The sequence below is a fragment of the Pectinophora gossypiella genome, chromosome 28 (genome assembly GCF_024362695.1).
Source record: "Pectinophora gossypiella chromosome 28, ilPecGoss1.1, whole genome shotgun sequence".
Taxonomy (NCBI): domain Eukaryota; kingdom Metazoa; phylum Arthropoda; class Insecta; order Lepidoptera; family Gelechiidae; genus Pectinophora; species Pectinophora gossypiella.
In genome coordinates, this window is record NC_065431.1 from 1,155,304 (window position 1) to 1,183,179 (window position 27,876).

At 39.8% G+C, this 27,876-nt stretch overlaps 1 protein-coding gene across 1 annotated transcript in view; it reads left to right on the forward strand.

Annotated features, from left to right (window-relative positions):
* The window catches only part of LOC126379165 (scavenger receptor class B member 1), a 131,681-nt gene that overhangs the window by 19,714 nt on the left and 84,091 nt on the right, over positions 1-27,876 (forward strand). Inside the window, exon 2 of the mRNA XM_050027827.1 lies at positions 10,743-10,767. The gene's annotated coding sequence lies outside the window, so the exon portion shown is untranslated. The remainder of the gene's footprint in view (positions 1-10,742; positions 10,768-27,876) is intronic.

The window sequence follows — 27,876 nt, forward strand, 5'->3', positions numbered from 1 at the left end:
AACAACAACATAACGGCCTTCGTGGTGATTCAAACCCGGGACTACCGGATCGTGAGCCCAACGCTCAACCACTAGACCACGGAGGCCGTTTGTTTTTTTTTAAAGAACGTCTAGGGCCTTGTGCCGAGGTTTTTCTTGCAGCTTCTTTTCCCCGGCTATACAGGTTGTGAAAAGCTGCAGTAGTTTCAGGCGGATGAGACGTTCGTTATGTAAAAAATTACGATTCAAAGTGTAACTATGTTACCTACTGAATAAAGATATCTTTGTATTTGTATTAGATGTATGTTATGTTATGCTTTATCCAGCAGTGGAACATTTAAGGTTAAAGTTATAGCTTTATTTTATAATGCTCGCTCCTCTTACTCTTACCCAGCTCTAGGTAATAGAGATTATCTTCAGGAAAATCCTAAGGTCGCCAGTGTCTGGTCACGCTATTCTTATCCGGGACTTAGCTAGACTGCGGTTTTTTTTATTTACCTACTTACTGTAACTAAGTGCCTACTTGTTGGAAAACCCTGAGTTCTGTTAAGAGTCTGGCACATAAACGGCCTATTCAGGATGTTAGTGACATCGTAACGAATACTGAGGGGGATGCTCCAGCTCATTATTCTGAGTTAATATCAAGTGGAATTTTCCATCGCAAAAGTATAGTAGAATTGAAAATAAATAAAAAAGCAAATTCTTTCATTCTCATAAATTTTCCGACAGGAAAATCCACTTGATACTAACCCGGAGTCATGGTCTGAATCATCCCCCTCAGTATTTCTTACGGTGTCACTAACACCCTATCTACTTGTATGTACTTGTACAGGGTGTAAGTGACATCGTAACAAATACTGAGGGGGATGATTCAGGTCATTATTCTGAGTTAATATCACGTTGAATTTGCCATCGCAAAAGTACGTGTATTAGAATTGAAAATATGTAATGTTACATTGACCTTTAACAAGTTTATCCATGATAATTACGTTGAATAAATGATTCTGATTTCTGCACGGATCATCTTTCGGACTATCGGGTGATCAGCCTGTAATCTCCTAACCAAATAGAATCACAAAGTGATTTTTGTGATGTGTCCCCACTGGGTTTCGAACCCGGGACCTCCGGATCGTGAGCCGCTCAACCACTGCACCAGGCCGGCCGTTACTAAAGTAATTACGACGGAATCTTTAATGACGACAATTTGCCTTGATGACGTTTATAATGAGTAATTTTTTATGGGGAGAGAAAAATTACCTTCATTGTTTAAGTCGGTGACATTGTAATAATGATTTACATGTATAGTCATGAGTCTCACTATCATCATCAAATTAAGAGCCACGCTCTTGTCGGTGCAACATTTTCCATGCTAGTTTTTTAGGGAAATATAGGGCAGTGGTTTCCCTCTTGCCTTCCGCCCCGCAGTACTCTGTCTGACGCAAGTGGGATGGCGCCCAGAGTAGTCTATTACAAAGCCATACTAGGACTCCTGTCCTCCGCCTCTGAATAGTATTGACAGTTACTGCTGCTCTCTGTCCAGGTTACAGTCCCTGTGACTTGCCCCTTCCATCCTGCATTGCCGTACTGATGGCTCCCATCTTCGCCTCTGCAAACGTTGAATTCTTCATCCGTATCCCACTATCATATTTGACATTTAATGAGACTTATGTAATGTTTAATTTGTCAAAAAAGTAAAAAAGCATAATTTATTTATTCATTTATTACATAAGAAATGTCAATGCCCATACACCCTTATCTCTGTCACAGAGGATTCGATCCCGGTCGATTTTTCTATTCCCGGGATTTCGGGATTATCTACAGTTAATCTCGGGATCCCGAGAACTACCTCGGGACTACCCGGTATTGTATTGGTAATAGAAAGAGGTATCGAAAACAGTAAAACTTATGAAATCAACTCTTATTTGTAAATTTTGGTTAAGTCTTCAAAAAACAAAACAAAATTATACTTTCTTTTTATAAAATAAACAGAGCACTTCAGTAAATATTTTCATAATTGCCTAATTTTTACAATTTACAATTAATTTTTTTTTTGGGGACGGACGGCGTGATGGAAACCACTTCTCTATTTTTCCCTAAAAAGTAGCTTGGATAATGCTACATCGACAAGAGAGTGGCTCTTAAATTAGTGATGATGAAACTTTAAGAAATACACTTATGAAATTCTTAAAACTTGTTTAGTTACACTATTAAAACGACTAATGCTTAAACACTTTAAGTCCATGCACAGCATGAACATAATCTCTTAGATCTACAGAAAAGAACACGTTGTTTCTCAACTATAGGTATTTACTCAGACACATTAATGCATTGTTGTTTTTTAATAAATTCATTGATTATCACCAATTTCAGAAAAAGATATCAATACTTACACTTTACACACTTTTACAAATAACCCGGTACCGGTCGTTAGAAAAACAAATGAAATCTACTGAATGAACAAGATGGCCGTCAAAACGTCAAATTAAATTTAGTGCATTTAATCCCGAAAATTCCGGGATTCATTAAACTTAATCCCGTAAATTTCAGAACATAAACACGACCGGGATCCCGGCACACCGAGATCTGGGATCCCGGAATCGTATCCTCTAGATTGTCTAGAAGATATAGAAGGCTTCAGACCCAGAGTAAACCTAAAGAAAATAGGAAGGATTTATAATATTTTTTATTGTTTGTAGGTTCTCGAGACCTTCAAGTAGTGGCAAAAAGGTGTAGAGCTCATTTAACTTAGTTTATCTATGACAAAAATAATAATTTCGATCACTGCTACACTTACGCCATCTATTGTCGCCGAGCGAGGGTCCCAACACCCTTAATCTTCTCAGACATTGCCCTGAGCCGAGGTTCGCGCCCAACTGGGCACCCTCATCACACATTGTTTTAAGTTTACACGGTTATTATCATAATTAGTCATCCCGTGATCATGGCAATTGCAACAGTGTCGAAATATCGGGAGTCTCATATCGCCATTTTAAACGCGGAAAGAACCCGTTATTATGTGTTTTACCCTCATCACACCCCAGACACTTCATACAAACATCTCGATTTACACAGACACCACACATTGACGTTATCGTACACGCGCATCTGTGTGTGTGACGTCTGACGCCATACGATTCAAGTCTAAACTATGTTCGAGGGGGGTGAGGTAAACCTAGCTCAGACGCTGGTGGGGAGCGGAGAGTTGCCGTTCTATCATCATCAGCCGTACGACGACGCCCACTGCTGGGCATAACCTGAATAGCATTACGGATAGGGTTGACTGCCCTATGGTTAGGCACAGGATGAAGGCACTAATAATGCCTGATTCTGGTGCCTATGATAAATAATGATAGTGTGTTATATATAGGTGTTGTACTACTAACATAGAATTAAGTTACATTGTTACTAACACTTTAATATTTAATAATTTGATTGTTAACTAACCTAGTAAGTAAGTGCATTGTTACTAACAAATTATGGATGTATACGTATTATCCGAAATAAATTGTTTTGAATTGAATTGAATAGGCTTCCCCCAAGGATCTCCACGACGATCGGTCCCGCGCTGCCCGCATCCAACGGCTTCCCGCGACCTTCACCAGATCGTCGGTCCGTAGTATTATTTCTTATTTTATACCTTCAGGCGCTAAGGGTAGCTGACTATGCAAGTAAATCTTAGGTATTTTTTATTTACATCGTAATTCGACCTTATGAGTTCGTTGTTTACATCGCAAAAGTTGTTCACCTTCCCAATGTGATTAAAACACGAATTGATGATTAAATCACATTCATAATCAAAATGCATAATTTTCGTTCGCGTCGTTATAGTAAATGAGGAAGGAAATTAGTAACAAGTTGCGCTATAAACTTTTGAATGTAAGTAAGTAATTATTTAAGTAGGAGCTCGATGGCGCAGCGGTAAACGCGCTCGGTCTGCGATTGTTGAAGTTAAGCAACTTTCGCAAAGGCTTTCATAGGATGGGTGACCACAAAAAAAAAGTTTTCATCTCGAGCTCCTCCGTGCTTCGAAAGGCACGTTCAGCCGTTGGTCCCGCGGCTGCATTAGCAGTCGTTAATAACCATCAATCCGCACTGGGCCCGCGTGATGGTTTAAGGCCCGATCTCCCTATCCATCCATAGGGAAGGCCCGTGCCCCAGCAGTGGGGACGTTAATGGGCTGATGATGATGATGAATTATTTAAGTAAGGCTTTCACAGGTGGCGCTGTGAATGAGGCACTTTTTAGGCTACGTTCCGCAAAAATAATGTAGATAGAGCTGATCCGTATTAACGTGATAATTACATACATACATACATAAACTCACGCCCGTAATCCCTAATGGGGTGGGCAGAGCCACAAGTAATCAAAGACAACTTGCAGCCACTGTTGATACGAAGTCCAAAGATGGATATGATGAACCTTATGGTGATAAGGGATCAGCCTATCGCCCATAACATTAGTCCATCATGTTAGAGGACACAATCCCTCTGTCGGTTTTTACGACATGCCCGGGAAGAGAAGCAGCTGAACGTGTTCTATGTTTTTTATATGCTCCCAGAACAGCATAGAAGCAATAGCGTGATAATTAAGTACCTATTTTCTCATTACTCGGGTACAGTCATGAGCAATATAATATACCCACTTTAGGACTCTGTCGCACTAACATATTTGACATTTAGTGAGACTTCCAGTTCAATTTGTCAAAAAAGTTAATGTGACATGGTACCAAAGTGTATACATATTAATGCTCGTGACCGTACATAATTTTTAAAAAATACAATAATAATGGTAGAAGCATTACATAAAATGTTGATTGATATTAGGATCCACATTATGTACAGAATTATGTTGCTACCTATATTGCTTCTCTTTATTTTGATCAGAATAATATGGGTGGAAGATGTAATTGTGCCTGGGTGTAATAAATTGAGGAACTAAAAAAAATAATTACAAAGTTAATTCACGCCTATTTCCCACTGGGGCAAGCAGAGACTATGGAATTCCATTTGCTTCGATCCTGACACACTTCTCTTGCTTCCTCCACATTCATCAATCGTTTCATAAACGCGCGCTGGTTCAGAGATCGTGCTGAACCTTTCCTAAAGACATCTCCAATTTGGTCAATGTACGTCCTTCTAGGTCTTCCTCTGCCAGCCCTACCACCAACCTTCGCTTTATATACCGCTTTCGTAATCCTATTATCCTTCATCCGCTCTACGTATCCAAACTAGCTTAACATTTCCTTCTCAATCTTAGTCACTATATCGTCTTTTACACCACATCTCTGTCTTATCACACTGTTTCTCACTCTATCACTCAACTCAACACCGCAGATGCTACGCAAAGACCTCATTTCTACGGCATTAATCCTAATTTCATGCTTCTTCTGCCATACCCAACAATTACTACCGTACTTCAGCGTAGAAAAGGTTCTAAGGACATCTCCAATTTGGTCAATGTACGTCCTTCTAGGTCTTCCTCTGTCTGCCTAAACAAAACTTCTAATACACTTGATTTATTAAACCGGTTTCAAGTTAATTTATCTGATGACGAACAGTATCAAATATTCGTTATGCCTAGATGCATACCACCATTAAATTCGTAGTCCACCGGCCAAGTGCGAGTCGGTCTTGCGCACGAAAGGTTCCGTACCATTGAATATCGAGCAAAAATAGGAAAAATATGGCGTTTTTTGTATGGGAGTCCCCTTTAAGTCGAGCGTGCACGGCTCGAGATCGGTAGATGATGGTACTTACATAATAAATAACTAATTCTATAATGACGTTTTATTTTTATTATTTTTATTGTATTTTATTTTATTGTGATGTGATGATGGGTTTTTACCTAAATAAATAACTTTTTTTTAAAGTATAGTTTATTTCCTCGTTCGGAGGGTATTTATAATTATTATTCAAATATTTATTTTATTTTTAGTATTTGTTTATTTAGCGGCCAACAGAAATACATAATTTGTGAAAATTTCAACTGTCCAGCTGTCGCGGTTCTTAAGATACAGCCTGGTGAAAGACGGACGGACAGACAGCGAGTCCTTAGTACTAAACAGGATCTCGATTTTATCGTTGGGTACGGAACCCTGCCGGCAGCTGCCCTGGAGGACAGGAGTCCTAGTACGGCTTTGAAATAGACAACTCTGGGCGCCATCCCACTTGCGTCAGACAGAGTACTGCGGGGCGGAAGGCAAGAGGGAAACCACTGCCCTATTTTTCCCTAAAAAGAAACATGGAGAATGCTACACCGACAAGAGCGTGACTCTTAAATTAGTGGTGTGACGGAACTCTAAAAAACGAACCGGCTGGCCTCACCATTACTAACTAATATGCATAGTTATTGAGACGAACTCAAGACCGTATTATATTATGAAACAAGGCAATTTGGCGCTAAATATAGCCACAGGAATCGGAAAAGCTAGTTTAAAACTAGTCAAATCAGTTACGTTGTAATAAACGTCAAAACACGGAATTACCACGGAATTTGTATAAAAAAACACACTTAGTCTTCTTCTATCGTGTGGGTTGGAGTAACAACCTCATCAACCCTGGTGTCAGGGTTACTATTGAGCCGCCAAAGGCCCTGACTTGACTCATGTACCGACTACGTACTTACATCAGTAAGTAGTAATCGGGACCAACGGCTTAACGTGCCTTCCGTGCGTGCCTTCCAGCTGGCTACCACAACGTCTCAAAACGGGAAACACTGGCGTTCTAGACAGTGGTGTTTGTCTATGTTGGTTTCTTTTTTCACAGAGAATGTTGCCATAGGGAAGAAAGAATGCTGTGATAGTTTCGTCGTCATTCTAAAATAATATATTATTCTGTCCATTCAAATACTTGGTCCTTGGCAAACTCTGAAGAAAACTTTCGTTTTGACGTTTCGTAAAAAGTTTTTTTTTGTTTTCCCCGAAGGGTAAGCCAAAAGGAACTATGCCCATACAGCCATGTCTTACGTATTTTTTTTCTTGATGATTAATGAAATGATGAAAGGTGATGATAATGAAACCTAAGCCTCCACCCTCAGAGCAGACTCCTACTCCGAACCCCAAACGAATTAACTCAAAAGTCCGCATAAACTTTCGAGTTATGAAGCGGCTTGTTGGTACGAAGCGAAAATAGGTAGATACACTTTGTTTATTGAATACTCCGATATAATAACACTCGCGAATGTTTTCTGACTAACTTAATGCGATCATTAACCACAAAACACCACTTCGTATTAATTATTTAGATTATTCAATGAAGAAAGCAACTGTCCCATTCCCGTTTCCCGCCAAAAAGCCCTAGGTTGTCAAGTAGCCTTCGAATAATATTGCCATTGACAGTTCTCGTCCGGTCGCGACACCTGATAAGGTGTTGCCAATAAAGTCATAATTGAAGTAACCTTGAGTTATTGAGCTACAAAATATGGATGTGAATAGATTTTTTATTTGTAAAGTGATTTTCGTTCCATTCATAGCTTTTTTTTTATTTTATTGCTTTCTTCGAGGCAAAGACGTCATATATCGTCTAAAACAGATGAAAAAGGCCAATGATGATGATGATGATGATGATGATATTTGAACAACAGGGGAAGGCTGTTTGTGTGTCTCATAATGTTACGAAATTTATGACAATATTTTTAATCATCTGCAGTAATTTTAAGCGGATGAGATGTTCGCCAAAAATAATATATTTAAGTAAAAATTTACATTAACTACTTGGCCGGACAAATGGGGAGCGCTGAGGGCTCTCACCTGGTACAAAATTTAAGACAACAGGCTGGTGCCCAGTTGGGCGCGAACCTCGGCTCAGGGAGATTAAAAAGGCACTATCGAAGCAATTCGTCTAAAAGAGCATCATCATCATCATCATCATCATCATCATCAGCCCATTAACGCCCCCACTGCTGGGGCACGGGCCTTCCCTATGGATGGATAGGGAGATCGGGCCTTAAACCATCACGCGGGCCCAGTGCGGATTGATGGTTGTTAACGACTGCTAAAGCAGCCGGGACCAACGGCTTAACGTGCCTTCCGAAGCACGGAGGAGCTCGAGATGAAAACTTTTTTGAACCCATCCTATGACCGGCCTTTGCGAAAGTTGCTTAACTTCAACAATCGCAGACCGAGCGCGTTTACCGCTGCGCCACCGAGCTCCTCGTCTAAGAGCAATAGTTACTATTTGACATTTTTGTTCGCATTACTTTTATGCGCCAAAGTCAAATTGCAATATTGTTTTTTTGGATGAGTTGCTTCGATGTGGCCTTTTTAACCCCCAGGGCGTTTATCTGAGATGAATATATTTGAAATGTCTCATGTGACGATTACATACTTAAGTAAATATACAGGGTGTTAGTGACATCGTAACGAATACTGAGGGGGATGATTCAGACCATGATTCTGAGTTGATATCAGGTGGAATTTTTCGTCGCAAAATTCATGTTTTTTTTTAGTTTTTTAAAATTATTTTCAATTCTATACTTTTGCGATGGAAAATTCCACTTGATATTAACTCAGAATAATGAGCTAAATCAGCCCCCTCAGTATTCGTTACGATGTCACTTACACCCCGCACAAGTACTACGGTAGCCATACAAGTAGGTATGGGTGTTAGTGACACCGTAACGAATACTGAGGGGGATGGTTCAGACCACGATTCTGAGTTAATATCAAGTGGAATTTTCAGTCTGAATATTCATGAAAAATTTTGTTTTTTTTTTAATAAGTAATTTTCATTTCCATACTTTTGCGACAGAAAATTCCACTTGATATCATCTCAGAATCATGGCCTCAATCACCCCTCAAAGTTTTCGTTACGATGTCACTAACACCCTGTATATAGTATATATATATATACTATATAATATATATATATATATATATATATATATATATATATATATATATATATATGCGACTTATGCTGAGCGAGGTCCTTTTATTCCGGACTCCACCGCAGATGATCGGGCCGTCAGTGCGTTGCATTTAGAATACTTAGTTTTATTATTATTGTTTTTATGATTTTGGTTTGTTTTTCTTTTTGTTTTGGATATATATATATTTTTTCTTGTCTGTGTACTTATTGATTTCCGTGTGGTTAAATGTAATGTACTGTCTGTCTGTGTCTGTGGTGTCCCGAAGTAGTAAATGTTTCTTTCTTTCTTTCAAATATCAGACGGCTGACTACTTAACGTGCCCTCCGAAGCACGGATCATTTACGCAAACATAAACAAAGAAATACTTAAAATCAAGTGTGCAGGCGACCTTAAACGTACATCCAGACAACCTTCGTCCATATTAAAAAAAATAAAAACGATTTTCCGTCGCATTAAAGAAGTACCCACTTAGATGGATGATCATAATAAAGAGAAGCAATAAGGTAGCAACATAATTCTATACATATATAATATATAAACAGCCTATATACATCCCACTGCTGGGCACAGGCCTCCCCTCAATCAACCGGAGGGGGTATGGAGCATACTCCACCACGCTGCTCCACTGCGGGTTGGTGGAGGTGTTTTTACGGCTAATAGCCGGGACCAACGGCTTAACGTGCCCTCCGAAGCACGGAATCATCTTACTTTTTCGGACAATCAGGTGATTCAAGCCTGAAAAGTCCTTTCCAAACAAAGGACAGTCTCAAAAAGTGATTTCGACAATGTCCCCATCGGGAATCGAACCCGGACCTCCAGATCGTGAGCCTAACGCTCTAACCACTAGACCACGGAGGCTGTTAATTCTATAAGTACCTGACCCAAATATCAAGCAACAATTATGCTTTTTTGAATAATTATGTACCCGCGTAAAGACATTTTTTTTTTGGGTTGGTTTTGGGTTAGGCCCCTCATTGGTACCAAACGCTTGTCCAATTTCAACACAGCCGTGCAGCTTAAACCAGTCGCGTAATAATCATTAGACATGTTTAAATTCTAACTTAACTAACTTAAGCCAAGTTCGAGCCGAGTAACATTGACCTGGTTAAAGCAACTTGTTTATACTATGATATTAACAGTTACACATTAACTTAGAGTTATAAAAAAATTAAGACATGTTGTTGATAAAAAATATAAACACAAGTTTAAGTTTTTTTTTTTGTTACGGCCTCCGTGGTCCAGTGGTTAGAGCGTTAGGCTCACGATCCGGAGTTCCCAGGTTCAAATCCCGGTGGACACACGTTAAATCACTTTGTGATTCCTAGTTTGGTTATAACATTACAGGCTGATCACCAGATTTTCCGAAAGTAAGATGTTCCGTGCTTCGGAAGGCACGTTAAGCCGTTGGTCCCGGTTACTTACTGATGTAAGTAAGTAGTCGTTGCACGAGCCATGTCCGGGGTGTTTGGTAGTTAAATAGTAACCCTGACACCAGGGTTGATGATTTTGGTAATCCACCTCACAACCCACACGAGAGAAGACAAGAAAATCATTGATTTAGGCCAGTGTTGCATTCGAACCTCATAATGAAATTCAAGGGTTTTGTCAATTGTACTAAAAATTGCCGATACCGACCCCGCCGGCGTGGTCGACTACTTCCCTCAATCAGCTCTTATCGCTATCGACCCACTAGGGTCGAATAATTCTTTCAAATATTTTTCCTCTCAGACGACGCCCTGAGACGAGGTTCGCGCCCAACTGGGCACCCTCAGGCCTGTTGTCTTAAACGTTGTACCGGGTGAGAGCTCAGCGCTCCTCATTCACAGTCACCTGCGGCAAATCTACAATAAGTCACGTCAAAAAAAAAATTGCTAATTTGTTTTTGTTTGTTCTAGGTGTCAAATTCAACGCGAGAATCATGTAAGTAATGACAATTAGTAGCAATAATAAAAAAATAAGTATGTGTTGAAGATCATAAGCAGATTTATAATACGTATAATTTAATTTAATATAATTTGAATTCAATTGAATTTTGTAATACCTGTGACGTGTAATTATTATCACTACATAGTATAAAACAAAGTCACTTTATCTGTCCCTATATCCCTGTGTACGGTCACAAGCATTAATATGTATACACTTTGGTACCATGTCACATCAACTTTTTTGACAAATTGAACTGTAAGTCTCACTAAATGTCAAATATGTTAGTGCGACAGAGTCCTAAAGTGGGTACTTTATATTGCTCATGACTGTACGCTTCGATCTTTAAAACTACGCAACGGATTTTTGTGATATGTCTCCACCGGGATTCGAACCCGGGTCCTCCGGATCGTGAGTCCAATGCTCAAACCACTGGACCATGGAGGCCGGATGTCTGAGATTATTATTATTATTGCGTATGGCAGACAAAAATAAAATATCCTGCGTGGATCAAATATCAAATCAAATCAATTGCTTCTATGCTGTTCTGGGAGCAAATAAAAAACATAGAACACGTTCAGCTGCTTGTCTTCCCGGGCATGTCGTAAAAACCGACAGAGGGATTGCGTCCTCTAACATGATGGACTAATGTTATGGGCGATAGGCTGATCCCTTATCACCATAAGGTTCATCATATCCATCTTAGGACTTCGTATCAACAGTGGCTGCAACTTGTCTTTGATTACTTGTGGCTCTGCCCACCCCATTTGGGATTACGGGCGTGAGTTTATGTATGTATGTATCAAATCAAATATACTTTATTGCACACAACATACAAAACAAATATCCAGCTTAAGCTCCCTTAACCATGTCTGAGATAAAAGGGCCTCACTCAGCACAAGTCGCGGCGTGAACCACGACGCTGGTGTTATGTGGACCCTGTTGGGTGAGGAACGAACTTATAAAGTTAGTGATTATCTAGAAGATATGAATGTATGGGATTAACTGTTTGAGAACTGATATTAGGCAGCTTAATAACTCAATTGTACTTATAACAATATTTTATGTTTTTTTTTAAACAACGTCTAGGGCCCTGTGCCGAGGTTTTTTTGCAGCTTCTTTGCCCCGGCTATACAGGTTGTGAGAAGCTGCAGTATTTTTAGGCGGATGAGACGTTCGTTATGTAAAAATTTACGTATTTCAAAGTGTTAATATGTTACCTACTGAATAAAGATATTTTTGAATTTGAATTTTGAATTTGTATATCGACAGCTTCGATCGATGGTAGAATAGAATAGTCGACGTCGATCGATAGTTACTACCAGACCAATCGATCGACGGCATCGGTCGATGGTAGAATGGAATAGTCGACGTCGATCGATAGTTTCTACCAGACCGACGGATCGATTATTGTCATCGCCCGGCAATCGATCGATTGCTTAATCGAACAGTATCTGTCGATCAATTAAAGTTACCAGACCAGTCGATCAACTTCGATCGACGTTGATCGATGCCGTCGATCGATGATCGATCGATTGGTCTGGTAGCACTCTAAATATGCGGTTTTATCTGTCTTTGAACGCATACTTATCTCTTTTATTCTCTTTTACTTATAAAGGAACGAATTTTGTTACAAGGTTTAACACAATGACCGGAATTTGCTCATTTTATTTACTTCCCTTCGCGTGGCAAGTATTGAATTGCCTTCAAACGCTTGTGCATTATCAAGTTATCGATTTCTTTGCAAATTAGCTAATTTGACCTCATAATAGCGAAGTGATTTAACAATTCCGTACATATTTATTTAAGTATTTGATTAGCTTTGCTTAGGATGTTGTTAAGTTAGGAATGATGAGTTTGAATTCATGTTTGGATCGTAGATAAAATTGATATCACGTGGTTGTCAGGATTTGTCCGGTTAATGGCAATAGTCTCGCCCGCTACATGGGGCTTAAAAATAGCTTGATAGGAGTTATTTAAAAAAAAAATACGTCTTTGGAATATTGGAGATACCAATTGAATGGTAACACTTACGTCATCAATGGGCTAGCAATGGCGGCTTGTTTTAGGATTGAGCATACAATATTGCTTTCTTATGATTGAGCATCATAAGAAAGCAATATTGCTATTTGACGTTTGTTTGCATTGCGCACTTAGTTTTATATGCGCAAATGTCAAATTGCAACATTGCTTTCTTAGATGAATTGCTTTGATGTGGCCATTTTAACCCACCTGGTCTTCATATACCTTGGGCGCCGCATCAGGGAAGCAGTCGACCATGGAGAGTTGCCGTTCTATACCTATGTAGCCTTCTCTTCTTATCGTGTGGGTTGTGAGATGGAATACCAACCTCACCAACCCTGGTGTCAGGGTTATTACTGAGCCGCCGAAGGCCCCTGACATGGCTCATGTAACGACTACATACTTACATCAGTGAGTAGTAACCGGGTACGGCTTAACGTGCCTTCCGAAGCACGGATCATCTTACTTTCGGACAATCTGGTGATTTTTGTGATATGTCCCCACCGGAAATCGAACCCGGGACCTCCGGATCGTGAGCCGAACGCTCAACCACTGGACCACGGAGGTTGTTACATACGTAGTATACCTTATTTCATACCTAGATAGTTAAAGCTGGGATGACATTGATTGTAATTGCATTATAAAACAGTTTTTCATAAGGAAATCAGTTGGCCTATGACCCTGATACATAATAGGTACCTTGTTGACAGGTGACCTAGACCTTCAGTGGACTAGACTGTATCATCTTTGTCACGCAAATAGTGACCCTGTTAGTAGAAAACAGTTGTTTAAAACAAAATGAGAATCGTTGCTGCTAATAGGCTAGTTTCCAACTAGTCAAATCAGTTACTTTTTACTAAACAGACGAACAGAACAGACGACTTCTTTGCCATGATAAGGAAAAAGACCTCATCCATTCTAACAAGAATGTGGGACAGTCCCAACAGCATCCTACAGATGGTTGCTGCTAGGTATGACTCGCCTGCACTGAAACACTTCATGAGGGTTTTAGTGAGGCAGTCGTGATTGATTGTATATAGGCCAATATAGTTTAATAAGGTTATTGTACTACTAACATAGTTGTAAGTATTATTTCAGTAACTAATAAGTGGGCCTACGTTGCCTAATTATGCTAAATACAAATAAAATAAATAAACGTCAAAACACGAAATTACTATAGAATTTGTTTGAAAAAGCACTTTGTGACGTCATAGAAAAACGTGATAAATTGTCGGACTTATTATTACGTTTTTCTTGTTTAAAATTCAAAAATGAGTAAAATTGAAAAAAGAAAACGTTTTTCGTTACTTTTAGATGTGTCTTTATTTAGTAATCAGAATTTAATAATTTATCTTGAACCTAGTACACGACCCAATTCCTGCAGACGCCATCTAATTTTATTTTAAGTTATACCTGTCTTTTTCTTATCCGCCGAAAATGAAAGGGACGGGTAATCGACAGGCATAAAATTTATGGAACATACGTCAATTTTAAGCAGAAATCTAAAATAACCGTCTAAACATTTTACATCGGCCAATAACCCGACAGAATTAAGTGGACAGCACACGTCAAACGGTTTGCATACCAGCGAGATACTTTTTGATTCGCCCGGGTTATACATTCATTTACTCATTCTTTCTAAAGTTTACGACTGTCAATCAGCCGTCTCTTTCCTTTTCGGCGTTTAAGAAGATGACAGGTATAACTTAAAGTAAAATTAGGAAGTGTCTGCAGGAATCGGGGCCATTATCTTCTTGAACAAATTGGTGATGTCCTCAGAAAAGGTTAAGTACGATCTACTCTGAACCGGCGTGCGTGTATGAAACGATTGATGAGTGTGGAGGAAGCAAGAGAAGTGTGTCAGGATCGAAGCAAATGGAATTCCATAGTCTCTGCTTACCCCGGTGGGAAATAGGTGTGAGTGGTCTCATCATCTTCCTAGCATTATCCCGTATTTCACAGGGTCCGCTTACCTAACCTGACGATTTGACAGGTCCGGTTTATTACAGAAGCAACTGCCTGTCTGACCTTCCAACCCGCGAAGGGAAAAGCCATCCAATACAGGTTAGGTCACATACCTCCGAAAATGCGTTTTTCGAGAATTTGGATTGTCTCACGATGTTTTCCTTCACCGCTGAGCACGTGATAGTCATTTATGATCCAAACATACCTAAATTCGAAAACAAATTCAGCAATCATTGGTTTAGGCTTGTGCTGGACTCGAACCTGCGACCTCAAAGTGAGAGGCAAGAGTTCTACTAACTGGGCTACCGCGGTTCTAATAATGAATAATTCAAATTCAAATATGTTTATTTCAGACATTAACACATCCATTGGGGTTATCTTATCTTAATAATAATTATATAGGCCCCGATTTTTATTTTAAGTTATACCCGTCATTTTCTTTTCCGCCGAAAATAAAAGGGACGGATGATTGTCAACAAGTTAATTTTAAAACGCATGAATAACCCGGGCGAATAAAATAGGCATCTCGCTGGTATGTAATCCGTTACTAACTCTGTCGGGTTATTGGCCGATGTAAAATTTTTAGACGGTTGTTTTAGATTTCTGCTTAAAATTGATGTGTATTCCATTTTTATGCCTGTTGATTACCCGTCCCTTTCTTTTTCAGTGGATAAGAAAATGACAGGTATATCTTAAAATAAAATTTCGACAATGTCCCCATCGGGAATCGAAGCCGGACCTCCAGATCGTGAGCCCAACAATTTCTCTTCTATTCCATCAAAACTGGGAGCTAAAAGTTTTGAAATACTCGCTCGTATACAAGTAAGTAAGTATACACATAACCTCAGATTGCGACAGGCGTATTATATAACATTCCCACTGACACACAGACACACTTCCTGCCGTCGAGAAATGTCATGTGAGGCAACAAGATATTCTCCCATATTATGTGTCATTTACCTTCACGGCATAAACGTTTCAGGGTAGGCAGTGAGTTGTATTATCACGGAGCTCGATGGCGCAGCGGTAAACGCGCTCGGTCTGCGATTGAAGTTAAGCAAATTTCGCAAAGGCCGGTCATAGGATGGTTGACCACAAAAGAAAGTTTTCTTCTCGAGCTCCTCCGTGCTTCGAAAGGCACGTGAAGCCGTTGGTCCCGGCTGCATTAGCAGTCGTTAATAACCATCAATCCGCACTGAGCCCGCGTGGTGGTTTAAGGCCCGATCTCCCTATCCATCCATAGGGAAGGCCCGTGCCCCAGCAGTGGGGACGTTAATGGGCTAATGATGATGATTAGTATCACTGCATTATGGTTTGGGGTCATTGACAAATAGCTGACAACCTTGCTAACCAAGGAACCTAATTTAATTTCTGGCTGTATCTGACTTTGTTCGGAGCGTTTTATTTTATTTTTGACGTGACTTATTGCGTGGCCGGTCAAATGGAGAGCGCTGAGGGCTCTCACCCAGTACAAAATTTAAGACAACAGGCCTGAGGGTGCCCAGTCTTGTACTAATAAGTTCTTAATTGGGTAGTTTTTAGGTCAATTCTGATTAGAAAAAAAGTCAGACCTAAAGGTGACAAAAAATGTGTTTCCTTTTTTCTATTAAACTTATTTATGAATTTTACTAAAGGAAATAATAAGTGCGACGTTTACGGTGTCACTAACTCCTTTTTTTTGACGTGACTTATTGTAGACCTCTCAATCCACACAATAGAAGAAGATTGTAGATTTGCCGCAGATGGCATTAACTGCTTGGCCGGACAAATGGGGAGCGCTGACGGCTCTCACACGGTATAAAATTTAAGACAACATGCTTCTTTTTATTGGCATTGATTTGTTGACAAGTATTCAAAAAATATGAATTTTGCGACGGAAAATTCCACTTGATATCAACTCGGAATCATGGTCTGAGTCATCCCTGAGTATTCGTTACGGTGTCTCTAACACCCTAAATGTTGTTTGAGGAACGTGTTCTGGAAACTTCCTCATGAGGATATAAATATTATTATCAAATAGCTAATGCCTAAAATCATTCGCAAGTTTGTGGTTATCAGATATAAGAGCCAATAAACCCCAATCTTAGGGTTAAGTCGGTTAAATAAACAAATTGTATTTCGGTTATTAGTATCTAAGTTTAAGTACTAACATTGACCTAACGACTGTTACTAAATAGGCCAGTAACTGCCTCCGTGGTCCAGTGGTAGAGCGTTAGGCTCACGATCCGGAGGTCCCGGGATCGAACCCCGGTGGGGAAACATCACAAAATTTATTAAAACACATAATAACGGTAGGTATATACAGGTATATGAGACTCCCGATATTTCGACACTGTTGCAAGTGCCATGATCACGGGATGACTGATGAGATTGGAGTGGAGTAGGTAGTTCCATAATTTATCGAGTGTCATATCCCTGATTTAAACGCGGTAAGAACCCGTTATCATGTGTTTTAATTATGATAATAACTGCGTAAACTTAAAACAATCACAAAAAATACTTTGTGATCCCTAGTTTGGTTTGGAAATTACAGGCTGATCACCTGATTGTCCGAAAGTAAGATGATCCGTGCTTCGGAAAGCACGTTAAGCCGTTGGTCCCGGTTACTACTTACTGATGTAAGTAAGTAGTCGTTACATGAGTCATGTCAGGGGCCTTTGGCGGCTCAATAGTAACCCCGACACCAGGGTTGATGGGGTTGGTAATCCACCTCACAACCCACACGAGAGAAGAAGAAGTAGGCCAGTTTCAACCAAGACCATTTTATAATAGCCCCGATTCCTGCAGACACCTCCTTTATTTTATTTTAAGTTATACCCGTCATATTGTATCCGCCGAAAACGAAAGGGACGGATGATTGACAACTGTTAATTTAAAACGAATGAATAACCCGGGCGAATAAAATAGGCATCTCGCTGATATGCAATAACGTTTGACGTGTGCTGTCAACTTAATTCTAACGGGTTATTGGCGAGTATACAATTTCGGGAGGGCTTTTTAAATTGACGTGTGTTCCATAAATTTTATGTCAGTCGATTACCCGTCTCTTTCCTTTTCGGCGGATAAGAAAATGACAGATATAACTTAAAATAAAATTAGATGGTGTGTTCTGGAAGCAGCACTATTTTTTTTTTTTTGACGTGACTTATTATACATTTGCCGCAGATGGCATTAACTACTTGGTGGACAAATGGGGAGCGCTGAAAGCTCTCACCCGGTACAGGAAGCAGCACTATAATAATTATGTTCTTTAATTGTAGTGGAGTAGGGAAGCTTTAACACTGACCGTGACTTTAAACCACAGAACTATTTATTATTTTCTTCAATGCATTTCATGGTTCAAATTAGTGGCTAAATGTGTGGCTAGTTCAGTTAAAGCAGGGATGTATTGAGATTTATTTATTATTTACTAGCGACCCGCCCCGGCTTCCCTCGGTTGCAATGCTGAGGAAAAAATGAAATTATTTACGACATCACATTAAAAACCTCAAAAATAACAGTATTTCTTCACTATTTAATGGATGTTATTATACATATAAACCTTCCTCTTGAATCACTCTATCTAAATCCGTTGCGTAGTTTTAAAGATTTAAACGTACATAGGGACAGAAAAAGCGACTTTGTTTTATACTATGTAGTGATACTTAAATTATAAAATTAAAGAGATAAATAATATTTTAAATCATGTTGCATACTAGCAAGATGTCTGTTTGATTCGCCCGGGTTATTAATTTATTTTAAAATTATACTACAATAGTCCGTCCCTTTCCTTTTCGACGGATAAGAAAATGACAGGTATAACTTAAAATAAATTTAATGTCTGTAGGAATCAGTACCATTGTAAAACGTTTCACATAATATAATATATGCTCTATATTTCACATAATATACTATATTCCAATTGGGATAAGGTAGAATCAAAGAGCAAAAGTGCAGTCAATGAGTCAATGAATTATTTGTAAACAGTGGTTAAGTTATGAACCATTTGTTGTCATAATTATAAAATTTAATGTTTTTGTAGGTGTTTTTGGTCTATCACAGAAACGACATGTAACCAGGAGGTCATAAGTGCAACCAGTTAATTTATTAGTGTTGTGAGAGTGGGCATTCGTACCATACTCTTAGCAACAATATGCTGAGTCAGTCCCATTTCCCTGGGCAGTGTTAGCTACTAGTCATACATTGTTAAACTTAATTTATGTAAATGCTTTTGTAACCTTCACTGTTTTGGGAATAAAGTTATTCTATTCTATTCTATTACTCAAGAAAATGATTGGACTTTTGCACGTTATCGTACAATCATCGCAAGTTCAAATTCAAATTCAAAAATATCTTCATTCAGTAGGTAACATAGTTACACTTTGAATCGTCAATTTTTACATAACGAACGTGTCATCTGTCTAAAACTACTGCAGCTTCTCACAACCTGTATAGCCGAGGAAAAGAAGCTGCAAGCAAAACCTCGGCACAGGGCCCTAGACGTTCTTTAAAAACAAACATAAGATATACAATTGAGTAATTTAGCTGCCTAATGTCAGTTCTCAGATAGTTAAATCCATGCATTCATATCTTCTAAATAATCATTAACTTAACTAAACAAGATGAACTAAGTGGGTACTAACTACTACTAACTTCACTTTTTTTTTTGTTGACGTGACTTATTGTAGATTTGCCGCAGATGGCATTAACTACTTGGCCAGACAAATGGGGAGCGCTGAAGGCTCTCACCCGCTAACTTCACCGAGAACAAGTAATATCTCCACATACTAAATCCGTCAGCTTCTCTAGCCCACATATTTTCAAAACCACATCGTTATAACTAACTCCTTATTAAGGTTACGATAGAAATTGAACTAAATTTTCACAAATTACACGCAACTCGACTTCCGTTATAAATAAAAAGTTACAAGGCAATGAACTTGGTCAAAAAAGAAATAAAAGCCAATGCATTTGAAAGTGGTACAGTTGACTGCGTCGGTTGGTTTCGAAAGAAAATTGGTGTAAAATGGATCAAGAACAAGCCGATTATAAGATACGATAAGATTATACAGGGTGTTAGTGATACACAGGATGATTCAGATAACGATTCCGAGTTGATATCAAGTGGAATTTTCCATCGCAGAAGTATGGAACTGAAAATAATTAAAAAAACCTACGGCGGTGAGACGTGGCCGCTTACTATGGGTCTCGTGAGGAGGCTCGGTGTCGCTCAGCGGGCAATGGAGAGAGCTATGCTCGGTATTTCCCTGCTCGATCAAATCAGAAATGAGGAGATCCGCAGGAGAACTAAAGTCACCGACATAGCTCGGAGAATTGCAAAGCTGAAGTGGCAGTGGGCAGGACACATAGCGAGAAGAACCGATGGCCGATGGGGCGGAAGGGTTCTGGAATGTGGACCGACAATCTGGTGAAGGTCGCGGGAAGCCGCTGGATGCGGGCAGCGCAGGACCGATCGTCGTGGAGATCCTTGGGGGAGGCCTATGCCCAGCAGTGGGCGTCGTACGGCTGATGATGATGATACTTTTTCGACGGAAAATTCCACTTGATATCAACTGAGAAACATGCCTGAATCAACCCTCAAAGTTTTCATTACGAGGTCACTAACACCCTATATTTTATTAAGATATGATACTACGTAGGCCGTCCTGATGTTCACTCTTATGTGTGAAGTTAGACATTTTGGATGACTAATGGCTATTTCACTATAGCAAGCTTTCTGTTTTGTCGTTTAAGCATTATAAGCCACTTTCAATGTTAATTGAGGTCTGTGAGGTGTAAATGCTTCACACCTCTATAAAACTTTCATTTTATTGTTGACGCCTTATTAAAATAAACATCATAGGTACACATCATCTCCCTAGCACTATCCCGTTATCCACAGGGTCCGCTTACCTAACCTGAAGATTTGACAGGTCCGGTTTTTACAGAAGCGACTGCCTGTCTGACCTTTCAACCCGCGAAGTGAAAACCAGCCCAATACAGGTTAGGTCACATACCTCCGAAACGCACTTCTCGGGTATGTGCGTTTCCTCACGATGTTTTGAAAGAAAAAAAGAAAAAATCGTTTATTTGTTGAAGGTTAAAGTTTTTACCGATAACATTTTAGCCAAAACATTATTAATACTTACAAATATTTAGATATACATAATAATTAATGAGGAGCTCGGTGGCGCAGCGGTAAACGCGCTCGGTCGGCGATTGTTAAAGTTAAGCAACTTTCGAAAAGGCCGGTCATAGGATGGGTGACAACAAAAAAAAAGTTTTCATCTCGAGCTCCTTCGTGCTTCGGAAGGCACGTTAAGCCGTTGGTTCCGGCTGCATTAGCAGTCGTTAATAACTATCAATCCGCACTGGGCCCGCGTGGTGGTTTAAGGCCCGATCTTCCTATCCATCCATAGGGAAGGCCCGTGCCCCAGCAGTGGGGACGTTAATGGGCTGATGATGATGAATAATTAATTATAATACTTTGATCTTATATTATTAACATCACTGTATTAAGAGAATTCATTTATGATCCAAGCATGAATTCGAAAACAAATTCGGAAAACAAATCATTGGTTTAGGCCTGTGCTGGATACGAACCTGCGACCTCAAAGTGAGAGGCAAGCATTCTGCCAACTGGGCTACCACGGCTATACACATCATACATACAAATCAAAACAAATAAATCAAATAACATCATGAAGTTAATATCGGGAAGACCAAGAAGAGCTTACATGGAACAGATTAAAGAGAAGGTGAACGTCGTGTCTTATAAGGAGGTGAAGGAATTGGTCTTTGATAGACAAGAATGGAGAATGCTACACCGACAAGAGCGTGACTCTTAAATTAGTGATGTAAATAATATAAGATCAAAGTATTATAATGAATTATTATGTAAGTATATCTAAATATTTGTAAGTAAGTATTATAATGTTTTGGCTAAAATATTATCGGTAAAAATTTTAACCTTCAACAATTGTTCTAATCAAATGTTTTTATGCGTAATATAATTATTTGACGGCCCTGATTCCTGCAGACACCTAATTACCCAACTGCGACGAAGCAAAAGGAGGGTTATGTGTTTGAATTTAACAAATGAGGTGTCACTAGAAGCGTCTTGATTGTCCAGTGGTTATAGGCTATGCGGCCTCTAGAGGACATACACATAATATAACATAACCAGCCTATATACGTCCCACTGCTGGGCACAGGCCTCCCCTCAATCAACCGGAGGGGGTATGGAGCATACTCCACCCCGCCGCTCCAATGCGGGTTAGTGGAGGTGTTTTTACGGCTAATAGCCGGGACCAACGGCTTAACGTGCCTTCCGAAGCACGGAATCATCTTACTTTTTCGGACAATCAGGTGATTCAAGCCTGAAAAGTCCTTACCAAACAAAGGACAGTCTTACAAAATGATTTTGACAATGTCCCCGTCGGGAATCGAACCCGGGGCCTCTGGATCGTGAGACCAACGCTCGCACCACTGGACCACGGAGGCCGTTAGTGAAAACTGCACTTATAAATTAATAACTCATTGGAGCAAGTCAGATACCGGGGTTTGTACCGGCGCACAATGAAAAGAATCGAGTTAAGATCGTATTTGTTATTTCAATGATGAGTATTATCCGAAGTGTACCGTCCTCTTCAAGTACATAAGTACTCTATACTCAACTTTCTAACTCAAAATAGAAAGGAGATAGCATGTTGCATTAAAGCATTAGTGAGAAAGAAACGGAAAATTCAATTGGGCCGCATGTGCAACGGAACTCGTTATCAAGTTGAAGTTTTCTTTTTAAATATGATTGGGTTCCGTTTGACGATAATGAAACCCTTCTACCTAATTTATTCCGCACTTTCAATCTTCTTCTAATCGTGTGGGTCGTGAGGTAGAATACCAACCTCATCAACCCTGGTGTCAGGGTTATAATTGAGCCGCCAAAGGCCCCTGACATGGCTCATGTAACGATTACTCACTTACATCAGTAAATAGTAACCGGGACCAACGGCTTAACGTGCCTTCCGAAGCACGGCTCGTCTTACTTTCGGACAATCGGGTGATCAGCCTGTAATGTCCTAACCAAACTAGGGATCACAAAGTGATTTTTTGTGATATGTCCCCACCGGGATTCGAACCCGGGGCCTCCGGATCGTGAGTCCAACGCTCAACCACTGGACCACGGAGGCCGTTGGTAGTCCAGAGGTAGTCAGAGGTGTAATATATACACCCAATCCTCGTCAGCTATGTCATCATCATCATCAGCCCATTAACGTCTCCACTGCTGGGACACGGGCCTTCCCTATGGATGGATAGGGAGATCGGGCCTTAAACCATCACGCGGGCCCAGTGCGGATTGATGGTTATTAACGACTGCTAATGCAGCCGGGACCAACGGCTTAACGTGCCTTCCAAAGCACGGAGGAGCTCGAGATGAAAACTTTTTTTTGTGGTCACCCATCCTATGACCGGCCTTTGCGAAAGTTGCTTAACGTCAACAATCGCAGACCGAGCGCGTTTACCGTTGCGCCACCGAGCACCTCAGCTCGTCAGCTATGTAATGAGATTGTTTTAGTAAGTAAAAACGACAGACCCTAATATGATTGATGTCCGACACACACTTGGCCGGTTTTCTGTGCTGTTTACAGTCAGTAGGTCACTTCGATGACTGTACATTTTTGTTGCATCTTTTTTTTAATGTTTGTCAATCTCAAACTGTGTCTAATAGACTGATGATTTAAAACTTAAAAAAGTAGGTAATAGGTAAGTTAAATTTTGCTTTTTTTTTTGTTTTTACGCGGGTAAAAATTACAGGCTGGGTAACATAACAACTTTGACAAATTATATACTTTTCTGAAACGTCATAACAGTAATTTTACTTGGAATTTGGAACGTGGTCAAACGATCACTTGTTTTTACGCAATGCTACAGTCCGGAGATGGCATTAACTACTTGGCCGGACAAATGGGGAGCGCTGAAGGCACTCACGGCCTGTTGTCTTAAATTTTCTACCAAGTGAGTGCCTTCAGCGCTCCCCATTTGTCCGGCCAAGTAGTTAATGCCATCTGCGGCAAATCTACAATAGATCACGTCAAAAAAAAGTGATAGCGGGAAGCACTAAATGGGGAAAAGCGCCTACCACGCCGGCGAGTTAGTCGTCACGATCACTTTCGATCTCCGTGGTCCAGTGGCCGAGCGTTGGGCTCACGATCCGGAGGTTCTGGGTTCGATTCCCGGTGGGCACATGTCACAAAAATTACTTTGTGGTCCCTAGTTTGGTTAGGACATTACAGGCTGATCACCTGATTGTCCGAAAGTAAGATGATCCTTGCTTCGGAAGGCACGTTAAGCCGTTGGTCCCGGTTACTAGATACTGATGTAGGTAGTCGTTACATGGCCTTTGGCGGCTCAATAGTAACCCTGCCTCCAGGGTTGATGAGGTTGGTAATTCACCTCACAACCCACACGATAGAAGAAGAAGATCTTCCTGTTGTCTGGTTGTCAATCACAGTATTTTGTTTAGCGCCTTTTTTACTGGCGGGAACGTTCCCGAAAGTGGGAATTTTCCCGAGAACTCCACATCACTGGAGGGACACTCATAAACAAATAAATATCCCTTATCCCAAGGCCAAGTATTGAAAAAAAATTAAGTTCATTACATTACAATACATTAGAAAAATACGTATCTCGAGTTAAGGTCACGGTTTTCTAGATAATTCAATAATAATTGTCAATATACGATAAATATGGCCCTTCCGTTTAAGATAAATAAAGCGAAAACATAGTTAATTAAAAGGGTGATAACATAACATAAGACACATGACTATGGCACTATTCTATTCTATCGTGTGGGTTGAGAGGTGGATTATCAACCCCATCAACCCTGGTGTCAGGGTTATTGAGCCGCCAAAGCCCCCTGACATGACCATGTAACGACTACATACTTACATCAGTAAGTAGTCAAACTCAAATTCAAATACAAAAATATCTTTAATCAGTAGGTAACATAGTTACACTATGAATCGTGAATCTTTACATAACGAACGTCTCATCCGCCTAAAACTACTGCAGCTTCTCACAACCTGTATAGCCGGGGAAAAGAAGCTGCAAGAAAAACCTCGGCACAGGGCCCTAGACGTTCTTTAAAAAGAATAAACATAAAATATTGGTATACGATTGAGTAATTTAGGTGCCTAATATCAGTAACCGGGACCGACGGCTTAACGCGCCTTCCGAAGCACGGATCGTCTTACTTTTCGGACAATCAGGTGATGAGCCTGTAATGTTCTGTAAAAAGTAACTGATTTGACTAGTTGGAAACATAATTATGATTTCGTAAGTTTTTGAAGGCCTAGGTTACACAATTTTTTTTTAGAAATCTGACTTGCGTGAAAGTTTTAAACTGGTTTTTCTGGTTCATCGTTTTCAAGGTCATGCACCAATTGATAGTAATTAAAACAATTGAGCATAACATTATAATAATTTTAAGATAAGCTGGAATCTTAACAAGATACATACTTTGTCCCCGATACCGACCCCGCCGGCGTGGTCGACGATTTCCCTCATTCAGCGCTTATCGCTATCGACCCACTAGGGTCGATTAATTCTTTCAAATATTTTTCCTCTCAGACGACGCCCTGAGCCGAGGTTCGCGCCCAACTGGGCACCCTCAGGCCTGTTGTCTTAAACGTTGTGCCGGGTGAGAGCCTTCAGCGCTCCCCATTTGTCCGGCCAAGTAGTTAATGCCATCTGCGGCAAATCTACAATAAGTCACGTCGTAACGAATACTCAAGGGGATGATTCAGACCATGATTCTGAGTTAATATCAGGTGGAATTTTTCGTCGCAAAATTCATGTTTTTTTTTTAGTTTTTTTAAATTATTTTCAATTATATACTTTTGCGATGAAAAATGCCACTTGACATTAACTCAGAATAATCAGCTGAATCATCCCCCTCAGTATTCGTTACGATGTCACTTACACCCCACACAAGTACATACGGTAGCCATACAAGTAGATATGGGTGTTAGTGACACCGTAACGAATACTGAGGGGGATGGTTCAGACCATGATTCTGAGTTGATATCAAGTGGAATTTTCAGTCTGAATATTCCTGAAAATTTTTGTGTTATTTTAAATTATTTTCAATTCCATACTTTTGCGTCGGAAAATTCCACTTGATATCATCTCAGAATCATGGCCTCAATCACCCCTCAAAGTTTTCGTTACAATGTCACTAACAGCCTGTATTATTACATATGTGACTTATATATGGCTTGCATGAAGCATGAATATTTTTAATAGGTTTTATCACCGCCTAACTTACATTGTAGAAAGCGTTCTTTTACCTTTGATCGGAAAGTATTAACAGACGCGATAAGAACCCGGTATCAGGTATGTGTTTTAGTTATGATAATAACTGCATAAACCTCTAACAATTTATATCAATGACATGTGCTTTTTGCAAAACTTATTTAGGTATTTATTTGTTATATTAATGTGGTCATACATAGTCATGGATGTAAATGTTATGGTTAATTTATAAGGAATATTACTACGTACCTAAAGTTAAAGAATTCGTTGACACTGGTGATAATTCCTGTAAACACCATCTAATTTTATTTTAAGTTACCTATGCCTGTCATTTTCTTATCCATATAAAAGGAAAGGGACGGGTAATCAACATGCATAAAATTTATGGAACACACGTCAATTTTAAGCACAAATCTAAAACAACCGTCTAAAAATTTTACATCGGCCAATAACCCGACAGAATGAAGTAGACAGCACGTCAAACGGATTGCCTATTTTATTCGCACGGGTTATTGATTCATTTTAAAACCAACTTGTTGACAATCATTCGTCCCTTTCCTTTTCGGCGGATAAGAAAATGACAGGTATAACTTAAAGTAAAATTAGGAGGTGTCTGCAGGAATCGGGGCCAATGCGCATATAAGATACGCAAATATGTCGCTTTTTAGTTCCTTCTAATGTGTGTTACCAAAGTATTTTCCTGCGGCGACATTGGCCGTTTAACTTGTGAAGAGAGGTTATGTCATACGCGGCTTATGTAAGATATTGGTCAATAATATCTTGGGGTAGGGCTGTCAAAACAACTTGTAAAATAAATTAAATTAAATAATCCTGCTTAATCCTGCTTGCTGCTTGTCTTCCCGGGCATGTCGTAAAAACCGACAGAGGGATTGTGTCCTCTAACATGATGGACTAATGTTTTGGGCGATAGGCTGATCCCTTATCACCATAAGGTTCATCATATCCAGCTTACGACATCGTATCAACAGTGGCTGCAAGTTGTCTTTGATTACTTGTGGCTCTGCCCACCCCGTTAGGGATTACGGGCGTGAGTTTATGTATGTATGTATGTTAAATTAAATAATGATTTTTACATCAGAACAAGAATAATTATTAAAACAATAGTCTTCTTCTTCGTGTGGGTTGTGAGGTGGATTACCAACCTCATCAACCCTGGTGTCAGAGTTACTATTAAGCCGCCAAAGGCCCCTGACATGACTCGTGTAGCGACTACGTACTTACATCAGTAAGTAGTAACCGGGACCAATGACTTAACGTGCCTTCCGAAGCACGGATCGCCCTACTTTTGGACAATGAGGTGATCAGCCTGTAATGTCCTAACCAAACTAGGGATCACAAAGTAATTATTGGCAAACCAATAATTCAAACTCAAATATATCTTTATTCTGTTGGTATTATTGAGTAGACATTGTGGTTTAGTACACCGGCTTGCTTCTCAATCGGGGGGCGCGGGTTCGAATCCCGATACAGGACTTGCACCAATATAATTTTCACTAACACAGTTAGCTCAACCATTGGTTCCCTATTTTGTTGCATAAAATTTTATGTCATAAATTTGCATGGCATATATTTACTATTCCTAATAATCGTTACGCATAAAAGGCATTAGGCATAACTATTTATACATAATATTATAAAGCATAAACACTTTAAGCATAAATTCATACCTATTTAAAAAAAAACATGTTGGCGGCCTAGGGGTGGCCCAAGGGCCACCCCGCCGCACCCTAACCTACTATTACACTATGGTATCCAAGTTAAATGTGATAAACCTTACAAGAATAGGGCAAACATCATTAGGCTTAA